Consider the following 11,156-nt stretch of genomic DNA (forward strand, 5'->3'; position numbering starts at 1 on the left):
ACTTGGAGACTAGTCAGGATAGAGGCAAAGATTTACCGAGCAAAGTACAGAGAGATCCTTGATGAAAACCTGCTCCAGAGCACTCAGGACCTCAGACTGGGGCGAAGGTTCACCTTCCAACAGGACAACAACCCTAAGTACACAGCCTAGACAACGCAGGAGTGGCTTCAGGACAAGTCTCTGAATATCTTTGAGTGGCCCATCCAGAGCCCGGACTTAAACCTGATCGAACATCTCTGGAGAGACCTGAAAATAGCTGTGCAGCAACGCTCCCCATCCAATCTGACAGAGCTTGAGAGGATCTGCAGAGAAGAATGGGAGAATCTCCCAAAAGACAGGTGTCCCAAGCTTGTAGCATCATACCCAGGAAGACTTGAGGCTGTAATTGCTGCCAAAGGTGCTTCAACAAAGTACTGAGTAAGGGGTCTGAATACTTATGTAAATGTAATATTTCAGTTTTTTATTTTTACTAAATTAGCAAAAAAAAATAAAAACCTCTTTTCACTTTGTCGTTATGGGGTATTGTGTGTAGATTGATGAGGATGTTTTTTTTTATWTGATCCATTTTAGAATACAGCTGTAACGTAACAAAATGTAGAAAAAGTCAAGGGGTCTGAAAACTTTCCCAAGGCACTGTATGTGTGGCCCGCAAACGAGTTGTGTTTTCTCTCTCGATTTGGCCCTTACACTGATTGAGTTTGACACCCCTTTCCTACAGAGTGCACAACCTATGGGCCCTGGTCAAAAGTAATAGGCTATTTAGGGAATAGGGGACTATTTGACCCCCCCCCAAGTCATTCAGAAGGAGTTGCTGCCAGGACTGGAGTGCCTTGGCCCGGACTCTGGGCCAGCATCATTGTTTTCTGCCTGTAATCCACTGAGAGGGAGAGAGAAGGCTGTGCTAAAGGTTATTTAAGACATCAAACTTGCTTCCGGAGAGTTCTCGGGCCAAGTCTGTCGAGCCCCTGGTGGGCTCCCTCCTGACATTTCACTTGAGGGGAAATCARTCAGACCTCAAGCCTCTGTTATGGAGTGTAACAGTAAAATATATTACAGTCAATTCCGGATTACTATGACCAATATTCTCATGTTTATAATGGCATTGTTATGGCTTTTCGTGGGGCAATCATTTTGAATATTAATCCCATGCTGTTGTTGCATGATGTTGTTGGTGTGAAACTAAGCATATGTTGTGGTGACGAGAGCACGGGGATTCTATTAAATGACTCATATGTAATTATGTGGTTGAGAGGGTCAACAGACATAGGCTGGGTTTCAGATGCTATCCTATATGGGATCAGAGGTGCAGGGTTTAAAGTAGAAGCTGGTGTAATTGGTGGGAACTGATACCAGACAGGATTACCTCATCAGGTAGATGAGATGAGAGGCAGTGTGACTCCGAAACAACGCTGCTACACTGGCCTGGGTTGGTAGCTCCAGCTGTGTGAGGAGGGCTGGATCCAATGAATTATTGCCGCTCGAATAGAGCCAGAGAGACAGAACCATAGCAACTCTCGGCTCCGATTAATATGAGACGTGATCTGGCAGGAGAGACTGTGAGAGAGAGAGAGAGCGAGAGAGAGAGCCTGTGAGAGAGAGAGAGAGCGAGAGAGAGAGAGAGACTGTGAGAGAGAGAGAGAGAGAGAGAGAGCGAGAGAGAGAGAGAGCGAGCTGGAGGCCCGTCAGTAAAAATGTCAGAGACACAAATCAATATCTGTGGTCTGTGTGGGAGTTGCCAAGGAAAACAGAAAGAGAGAGATGGATGAGTGATTGTAGGATCTTCCGCAATAAAAAAACAGGGTCATATTCACTAGGAACGAAACGGAAGCAAGCTCCCAAAACGGTGAGGGATTACCTGAATTTGTCAATTCAAAAAATGCTTGTTCTTGTTTGCCGTTGCAAAACGTTTTGCTACGGTGTCGGTGTGCACTCATGAACATGACCCAGGTCTCCTTGAATCAGTTAGATAATGGAAACGGGTTAAAAACAAGGTTTCATGGGTAATATATTTATTCTGGCAATAGAAGGGCTCTAACTTTTTGGGGGGCTTTTTGATGCTGTTTTTGATGCAACTACCGATGGTTTCTCCTTTTCAGGACTTTCTAAACGCTTCCCCCTGATATGATTATACATACTGATAAAACGGCTGATTCCATCAATTATTCTGTACTCGGGTTGTTCTTACGATCCTCTCATAACATTCATAAATCTTGCATGGCCCTGCTCAGCATAATGACCCTCCAACACTTGATGCGTTTTGCAAGGGTGGAGAAGCCAGCTCGGTCTCATAGACTAGACGTAACATAGTAAATGTAAATCCAGGACACTCAAATTAGTATGATATGTTACGTTTGGTATGGTTACATAAGACAGAATGTTACTTAAAACCTCTACAGGATCTGTGGGTACCCTGCGGGACGGTTGAGCTAACGTAGGCTAATGCGATTAGCATGAGGTTGTAAGTAACAAGAACATTTCCCAGGACATAGACATGTCCTGYGAATATCTTAATATTTAAGATATTAAATTATTGTTAATCTAACTGCACTGTCCAATATACAGCAGCTATTACAGCGAAATAATACCATGCTATTGTTTGAGGAGAGTGCACAGTTTTGAATTTGAAAAGTTATTAATAAACCAATTAGGCACATTTGGGTAGTCTTGATACAACATTTTGAACAGAAATGCAATGGTTCATTGGATCAGTATAAACCTTTGCCCATTCACTGCTGCCATCTCGTGGCCAAAATCTAAATTGAGCCTGGGCTGGAATAATACATTATGGCCTTTCTCTTGCATTTCAAAGATGATGGTACAAAAAAAAAAGTTGTTTTTTCTTTGTATTTTCTTTTACCAGATCTAATGTGTTATATTCTCCTACATTCCTTTTACATTTCCACAAACTTCAACGTGTTTCCTTTCAAATGGTATCAAGAATATGTATATCCTTGCTTCAGGTCCTGAGCTACAGGCAGTTAGATTTGGACACCTATGAAAGTTAGATGCCAATCGCCATATAAAGTCCAAAGAAGAAAAGCCTGGAAGGAGGAGAGATGACTAGAAAGGATTTGGTTGAACGTTTTATGTGTGGATTAATTGTCAGAGTAGAGGACCTTGTGCATTTCAGGTAAAATAACAACTCAACGTTTATATTCCAGGACAAATTAGCTAGCAACAGCAAGCTAGCTAAATATGACAAATTAGCTAGCAACAGCAAGCTAGCTAGCTAAATTGCCATAAATGTTTAATGCTTTTCTACCTGTCCCCAAATAAATATACTTTATTCAGAGTTTGTTTTGATATTTCAACCTGCGTGTCATGATCGCGTTTGGTGTGGGGGGACAAAATCATTTTGCGAACGATGCTGCACGCATGCGTCAGGTTTGGGCATGTTGTTAGGAGAGACGGGTGACCTATTTTTAAACCCAATATCAACTGTCTGACTTTCTCTCCTAGTCTCCTTTTCTGATGAGAAAGAGGTAAACTGATAAAAGTAGAAAAGCTAGCAGGCATGATAACAGTATAGCAAGTACAGCTGAGCAGAAAACAAACTAAAAGAGAGTAGAATTAGCTGTTTTGCTTGTGTTTGCTTGTGTTGTTATTCTCTAAAGTGAAGAGAGGCCATGTTAGACTACAGGTAAGGAAATGCTTCACCCTCGTGTGCTTGCATTTAGGGAATATTGTTGTTCAGAATCTTTATACTGTCTCCTCTCCTCTCCTCTCCTCTCCTCTCCTCTCCCCTTCTCTCCTGACAGGATGATGAGGTGGTGCTGCAGAGTGTCGCCACCATCCAGAAGGAGAATCGCAAGTTTTGTCTGTCCGTGGAGGGACTCGGAAATCGACTATGCTTCCTAGAACCTACATCTGAGGCTAAGGTGAGTGGAGTGTCTCTCAGTACTTGGTATGGACTAATTTTGACTGCATTTAAATACTTTCAAAATCTCTTTGATTATTTCCGGTGTTAATAAGCATTCATACAAAAAGAGTCTGAGTCTGACTCCCCGCCATATTCCTGCTTGGTAAATGGCTATGATAACCCAGAACAGGTACATGCTGCTTTAGAATGTCATTCAGCAACAGACACTATTATATAGAGTTCTAATCTAAACGGACTGACCATTTACAATGAGAACAGTTGTTTCTTGGAAATCTGATTCTGATTCTATTCTCTGAAGTCTGTTATGTTAATAATTCTAGAATCCTGTGACACAGCACCACGACAACAGCAACATTCTCTGAACCCGCTGAACTTCTCAAGCTGTCCATCAGCGAATAAGCAGCTGGTTCAGGAGATGGGCATGAGGAAGATAAAACACATTTAGACTGGTTCCCGATCTGTTTGTGAGGTATAGCCAATGAGTTAGCTATAGAGCACAAACCGATCTTGCACCAGGCTAAAACTATATTACATCATGAAAGTCTTATCTTTCTTCAGAAATGAGCATGATAAGAGGTTTTCGGTATTGTAATATAGATTCCACTCATCACAGAACATTGACTTGAATGGGAATAACTGTTTAGTCAGTCTTTTTCTATGGTATTCATTACATCTTGCACATATGTACATATAGTACATACAGTACTACAGCAACATACAGTAACATACAGTACATACAGCACACATACATACAGCACACGTACATACAGTACACAAACAGCACATACGACATACAGTACATAAACCACATACACAACATACATCACATACAACACACAGTACATAGTAACATAAGGTACATACGGTACATACGGTACATACAGTACATACAGTACATCAGACATACAGTACATACAGTCACATAGCACATACGGTACATATAGTCATCATACAGTACATCCGGTAAACAGGCATACAGTACATACAGCACACATACAGTACAGTACATACAGCCACAGTACATACAGCACATACAGTAACACACAGTACATACAGTAATACAGCACACACAGTACCATACATCACATACAGTACACACAGTACATAGCAGTACATACAGCACATACAGTACATACATCACATACAGTACATACAGTAACATACAGCACACAGTACATACAGTACATACAGTAGATACAGTACATGCAGCACATACAGTACATACAGCACACAAGTACATACAGTACATACAATACAGTACATACAGTACATACAATCACATACAGTACATACAGTACATACAGTACAGTACATACAGCACCACATACATACAGTACATTACAGTAACATACATAACACGTACATCCATACAGCACATCAGTATACAGTAATCATGTACATACATGACACCAGTACATCTATCAGTACATGTACAGTACATACACTCACAGTAACATACGCACATTTACATGTACATACAGTACATACGTACATACAGCACATCAGTACATACAGTACATTACAGTAGTACAGCATCATACAGTACATACAAGCACACAGTACCATACAGTACATACATACAGTACATACAGTACATACGTACATACATCAGATACAGTACATACAGTACATAGAGTACATACATCACATACAGTACATCACACCAGTACATACAGTACATACAGTACATGCCAGTACATAGTACATGCAGCCCATACATACATCGTACATACATCACATACAGTAATACAGACATATTACAGTACATACATACATCACATCAGTAATACAGTACATAAACAACTACATACAGTAATACAACACATACAGCACATACCATCACATACAGTACATACAGTACATACATCACATACAGTACATACAGTACATCACAGTACATACATCACATACAGCACATACAGTACTACATCACATACAGTACATACATGCACATACAGTACATACAGTACATACCCGTACATCAGTACATACATCACATACAAGTACATACAGCACACAGTACATACAGTACATACATCACATACAGTACATACAGTACATACAGTACATACAGCACACAGTACATACAGTACATACAGTACATACAAGTACATACAGCACATACAGCACATACATCACATACAGTACATACAGCACACAGTACATACATCACAATACATCACATACAGTACATACAGTACATACAGCACATACAGTACATACAGCACACAGTACATTACAGTACATACATACATACAGTACATACAGCCATACAGTACATACAGTACATACGGGTAACATAACTAACATACAGTACATACAGTACATACAGTACATACATCACATACAGTACATACAGCACACAGTACATACAGTACATACATCACATACAGTACATACAGTACATACAGTACATACAGCAACACAGTAACACACAGTACATACAGCACACAGTACACACAGTACATACAGTACATACAGTAACAGTACATACAGCTACAAGCACACTACAACATTACATACAGTCACATACAGTACATACAGTCACAAATACAGTACATACAGCACACAGTACATACAGTACATACATCACATACAGTACATACAGCACATACAGTACATACAGCACATACAGCACATACAGTCACATACAGTACATACATCACATACAGTACATACAGTCATACATCACATACAGTACATACAGTACATACAGTACATACAGCACACAGTACATACAGTACATACATCACATACAGTACATACAGTACATACAGTAGCAATACAGACATACAGCAACATACAGTACTACATCACATAAACATCATCACTAACAACATAAGTACATAACGTACATACAGTACATACATCACATACAGTACTACAGTACATACAGTAACAGTACAGTAGCATACACAGTACATACAGTACATACATCACATACGTACTAAGCACATACAGTCTACAGCACATACAGCACATACGTACATACAGTACATACATCACATACGTACATACAGTACATACATCACATACAGTACATACAGTACAATACAGTAAAATACAGCACACCAGTACATACAGTACATACATCACATACAGTACATACAGTACATACAGTACAATACACGTACATACATCACATACAGCACATACAGTACATACAGTACAATACAGTACATATACATCACATACATCACATACAGTACATACCGTACATACAGTACATACATACACATACAGTACATACAGTACATACAGCACACAGTACATACAGTACATATACAGCCACAGTACATACAGTATACTACAGCACAAGTACACACAGTACCACAGTACATACAGTACAATACAGTACATACTACAGTACATACAGCACACAGTTACTACGTACATACATCACATACAGTACATACAGTACATACATCACCAGTACACACAGTAATATAGTACATACAGTACATACATCACACAGTACACACAGTACATACAGTCATACAGTACATACAGTACATTACAGCACACAGTCATACAGTCATACAGTACATACAGTACACACAGTACCATACAGTACATACAGTCCATACAGTACATACAGCAACACAGTACATACAGTACATACAGTTACATACAGTACATACAGCATATAGTTACAAAGTTGGTGTCTAATAATAACATGGAAACTTTCCCCAATTTGCCAATTGACTCACATGACCCGATCAATGCTGCTGTTTTCACAGAAAAAGTTCTTAATAACTCTACTGCCTCAGAAACCCGGATCCGGGAGACACCCCCACCCCCCCCACACTGATTAGCATAGCTAGCATAGCTTGCACAAGTAAATAGTAGCATCTAAATATCATTAAATCACAAGTCCAAGACACAGATGAAAGTACGATCTTGTGAATAAACCCATCATTTCTGTTTTTTAAAATGTTTTACAGGGAAGACACAATATGTAAATCTATTTAGCTTAACCACGTTAGCAAAATACACCCTCTTTCTTTGTCCCCCATTTCTCTCTCCACCACTAGCTATCACCAATTCGGCTAAACTAAGATATTGATAGCCACAAACCAGAGAAAAAACTCATCAGATGACAGTCTGATAACATATTTATGGTATAGGATAGGTGTTGTTAGAAAAAAGTGCATATTTCAGGTAGAAATCACAGTTTACAATTGCACCGACCATCACAATCGACTAGAATTACTAAGATAGAGCAACGTGGTATGACCAATTTACTCATCATAAAACTTCTCATAAAAATAGACAAGCATAGCAATGGAAAAACCCAAGATCTTGTGATTCCCGAACATATTTCAAGTTTTCTAAGCGTTTCCGCGAAACACACTAAATCGATAAGTTAGCATACCACATGTGAAACGTTACCCGAGCATCGATTCCAGCCAAAGAGCGCTATACGTAATCACCGCCAAAAATATATTTAATTTTTTCACTAACCTTCTCAGAATTTCTTCCGATGACACTCCTGTAACATCATTTTACAACATACATATACAGTTTGTTCGAAAAGGTGCATATTTAGCCATACAAAACCGTGGTTTTACACAATAAAAATACTAGGAAATCAGCCTCCAAATATGTCTGACGTCATCTACAGAGTGATCTAGTTTAATTGAAAGCTAATCTATACTTGACTAAAAATACAGGGTTGACAGGAATCGAAAGACAAATTAGTTCTTAATGCAAACCGCTGACTTACATTTTTAAAATTCTCTTACTTTTCAATACAGGGTTCGCCAAGTGACGCGATAAAACAAACAAAATGGCGAAATATGCGTTTAAAATATTTCGACAGACCAACGATTTTATATTAAATATTGCTTACTTTGAGCTGTTCTTCCATCAGATTCTTGGCAACTGTATCCTTTTCTATGTTGTAATCTTCTTTTTGTCGATAGAATGTCCTCTGTCCTTCGAATGTCCACTACGATCGAACGGGACCCCAAAACGTGTCCAAGTTTCAGAGTGCCCAACAAAGAAATTCCTAAAAATCGCACTAAACGGATATAAATTGCTATAAAACGGTTCAAATTAACTACATTATGATGTTTTTAACAACTATAACGACTGAAAACATGACCGGAGAAATATTGCTGGTTAGACAACGATTTGGAATGAGGCAAGTCCGATGTCCTCACGCTTCAGGCGCGCGACGAGAAAAGGAGGTACCTATACGTTTTGTTCTTTTATAATGGCTGTGATTGTGCACATCGATTCCATTCAAAACGTGATGACGTACAGACACCCAGAGGAAGACGTAGGCAGTGTCGGTTTCTTCATGCATTCACTGTCGCCTTAAAAACAGCGCTCCAGATCAGGGGTAAACATTTCTGAAATCTGACCCCTGTCATGAAAAGTGCTGTAGATATTTGTTCTGTACCACTCAGAGACAAAATTCCAACGCTTATAGAAACTAGAAAGTGTTTTCTATCCAATAATAACAATAATATGCATATTGTACGATCAGAATTTAGACGAGGCAGTTTAATTTGGAGACCCAAATATGCTAATGCGGAACAGCACCCCCTATAGTTCCAAAATAAGACTGAGATGCATTTTCTCCTTTAGATTGTGTGTATTCAGAGATATTACTGCAGATCAACTGACTCACAGACAGTGAACGGCTGCAGTCTGTGGTGATACAGAGATATGTTACTCACCACCTTCGATTCGGTCTTATGTAGAAACATTTGAATTTCTGTTTTTTACTTTGGATAAAATTGTAAATTCACTTTTGAGAAAACCTTTTTTTCAATGTTTTGGTACTACTATTGGAGAAACATTCTTTGTGTACACCCATTCAGCAGGTAGATCACACTGAATATGATTACACTGTGATTACAGTGCCTCTGTCTATGATTACACTGTGATTCCAGTGCCTCTGTCTATGATTACACTGTGATTACAGTGCCTCTCTCTATGATTACACTGTGATTACAGTGTCTCTATGATTACACTGTCATTACTGTTCTCTTTGAAGACTGTAATCATAGTGCGGCAAAGATTATGTTAGTCCTAATATTTATAAAACGTAAAGCATTGCATTGGGACAAATCATTCACTAAACCCTAAACATCAACTATATCTTCTAATAAATAATGTAGAAAATCAGCACGTTGATTTGACTAAACTGCTTGGATTAACACTAGATTGTAAACTGTCATGGTCAAAACATATTGATGCAGTAGTAGCTAAGATGGGGAGAAGTCTGTCTATAATAAAGCGCTGCTCTACCTTCTTAACAACACTATCAACAAGGCAGATCCTATAGGCTCTAGTTTTGTCGCACCTGGACTACTGTTCAGTCGTGTGGTCAGGTGCCACAAAGAGGGACTTTAGGAAAATTACAATTGTCTCCGAACAGAGCAGCACGGCTGGCCCTTAAATACACACAGAGAGCTAGCATCAATGACATGCATGTCAATCTCTCCTGGTTCAAAGTGGAAGAGAGACTGACTTCAACACTACTTGTATATGTGAGAGGAATAGACATGATGAATGCACCGAGCTGTCTGTCTAAACTACTATCTCACAGCTCAGACACCCCATGCATACCCCACAAGACATGCCACAAGTGGTCTCTTCACAGTCCCCAAGTCCAGAACAGACTATGGGAGACACACAGTAKTACATAGAGCCATGACTACATGGAACTCTGTTCCACATCAGGTAACTGATGCAAGCAGTAAAATCAGATTTAAAAAAACAGGTAAAAATACATCTTGTTGAACAGCGGGGACTGTGAAGAGACACACACAAAGGTACAGACACAAGCATATGCACACTCACATCATACACACACCTACATTGTTATATTGTTGTATGGTGGTATTATACATTTTGTATTGTAGATATGTAGTGGTGTAATAATGGAACATGATGTACTGTTTTTCATTTATTTTTATGTATAATGTAAGTGCCTTAATGTGTTTGGAAGCCAGGAAGAGTAGCTGCTGCCTTGGCAACAGCTAATGGGGATTCCTAATAAATACAAAMAACAAATTGCACATCTTTCTTCCCTCCCTGGGTGTCCTATATCACACTGTCCTCCCTTCATCTGTCTGCCCTCCCTGGGTGTCCTATATCACACTGTTCTCCCTTCATCTGTCTGCCCTCCCTGGGTGTCCTATATCACACTGTTCTACACTGTTCTCCCTTCATCTGTCTGCCCTCCCTGGGTGTGCCTATATCACACTGTTCTCCCTTCATCTGTCTGCCCTCCTGGGTGTTCAATATCACACTGTGCCTC

The 11,156-nt window shown here is 39.5% G+C and overlaps 1 protein-coding gene across 1 annotated transcript in view; it reads left to right on the forward strand.

The window, feature by feature from the left end:
* Positions 1-3,764: 3,764 nt before the first annotated feature.
* LOC139022572 (ryanodine receptor 3-like) overlaps positions 3,765-11,156 on the forward strand; it is a 45,686-nt gene continuing 38,294 nt past the window's right edge. The window contains exon 1 of the mRNA XM_070439995.1: positions 3,765-3,878. The gene's annotated coding sequence lies outside the window, so the exon portion shown is untranslated. The remainder of the gene's footprint in view (positions 3,879-11,156) is intronic.

The sequence above is a fragment of the Salvelinus sp. IW2-2015 genome, unplaced genomic scaffold (genome assembly GCF_002910315.2).
Source record: "Salvelinus sp. IW2-2015 unplaced genomic scaffold, ASM291031v2 Un_scaffold2110, whole genome shotgun sequence".
Taxonomy (NCBI): domain Eukaryota; kingdom Metazoa; phylum Chordata; class Actinopteri; order Salmoniformes; family Salmonidae; genus Salvelinus; species Salvelinus sp. IW2-2015.